We start from the raw sequence: 1,807 nt of genomic DNA on the forward strand, positions 1-1,807 counted from the left end.
CAAGTCACATTGATAACATATACATAAAACATTTTAATTTAATTATTTATTCTCTTATTCTAGTATAAGATGAGCACTTGGTTAAAAATTATTGTGTTTTCTAAGATTTTAATAGCATATGCATGTACTGTAAGATGTTTACTAATACTTCCACCTTAAGGCATTAAAACTCTAAGGCAATAGTAAATGAAAAAACTTTGAACACTAATCAACACATAGCAACATCTAATCTCCACAGTTATATGACTGTTTAAATGAAGTAATACTGGTATTAGTATGAGTTCTAAGCATTTCTCTTCAACATTTTTGTCAATGAATCTATAACTTTCTTATTTCTCAAGCTATAGATAACTGGATTTAATACAGGAATTATGATGCTGTAAAATATAGAGTCCACCATATCTTGAGCATCTGCTTGTAAAGATGCTGGGTGCACATACATGAAGATAAGAGGCCCATAGTATAAAGAGATAGATAGGAGGTGGGCTCCACAGGTGGAGAAGGCCTTCCTTATGCCTTGCATGGACTTCTTTTTTAATATTGTAAAGAGGACAAGTGTGTAAGAGACAAGAACAATTAGAATGGTAAACACCTGTATTGACCCAGAGAAAATAAATACCATCAAAAAATTAATGGAAGGAACAGTACAGGAAATCTTAAACAATGGTATGATGTCACAGTAAATTTGATGTACTATGATGGAATTACAGAAGGTTAATCTGAATAAAAAAGCATTTTGAATTATGGCATGGAAAAGGCCACCTAAAAATGACCAAATTAACACCATAGTCTATTGTTCATAATTACTGGATACAGTAATGGTTTGCATATGGCCACATAGCGATCATATGCCATTGTTGCCAGCAAAAAACATTCTGTGGTTACACAGATTGCAAAGGAAAAAAATTGTACCTGGCATTCAGTGAAAGAGATCATTTTGTTCTTGGTGAAGAAGTTGACCAGCATCTTGGGGGTCACTGTGGATGATAACCAAGCATCAACAAAGGCCAAATTCCCAAGGAATAAGTACATGGGGATGTGAAGATGAGGGTCATTGCAGATGAGAGCAATCAGACCAAGGTTTCCCATGAGGGTGATGAGGTATATAATCAAGAACAGCAGGAACAGGGGGATTTGCCACTCCGGTTGATATGTAAGTCCTGTGAGAACAAATTCTGTCAGCAATGTTGTATTTCCCTTTTCCATCTCCTCACTAGGTGTTGCCTGAAGTATATGGGGATAAATCAAAGGAAAAGTCACTATAAAATTATAATATAAACATATTAGAGAACAGAGACAAAAATGCATATCATAATTCTCTCAATTTTGTTTATTACATGCATGGTATGGGATTTATTTGGAGGGATGGAATTAAATGATTGTTGAAATCCAAAAACCGTGAAAGAGTCAACAGATTTGAAAATGAAAGACATTCTAAATGTCTTCCAAATTTATGGGAAGATTATGGAGTGTTATAGGGAATTCTGTGTCTGGGACAGGACTATAGGATCAAGGAAAAGTAAGTTGAAAAGGCTTGGGTAAAGAATGAATTGAAGGGCATGCAAAGAATCTTGAACAATAATCATCAGGAAGTAGGTATGCACTAAAAATAAGAGATAGGAATGGCAATGTAAGGTTTTTTTTTGTTTTTTTTTTTTTTTTTTTTTTTTTAATACTTGTATGGTAGTATAGAAACTAGGCTGCAGGGAGTGGAAATTATAGTCAGGTCAGGGATCTGTTACTCTTGTCTCCTGGTTTCTAAACCAGTTTACACATCAGAATTATCTAAGGAATTTTTGGTGCAAAA

General features: G+C 34.3%; 1 pseudogene; it reads right to left on the reverse strand.

Moving 5' to 3' along the window:
- Nucleotides 284-1,221, reverse strand: LOC110256241 (annotated as a pseudogene).

Source organism: Sus scrofa, chromosome 13, assembly GCF_000003025.6.
Source record: "Sus scrofa isolate TJ Tabasco breed Duroc chromosome 13, Sscrofa11.1, whole genome shotgun sequence".
NCBI classification, from domain to species: domain Eukaryota; kingdom Metazoa; phylum Chordata; class Mammalia; order Artiodactyla; family Suidae; genus Sus; species Sus scrofa.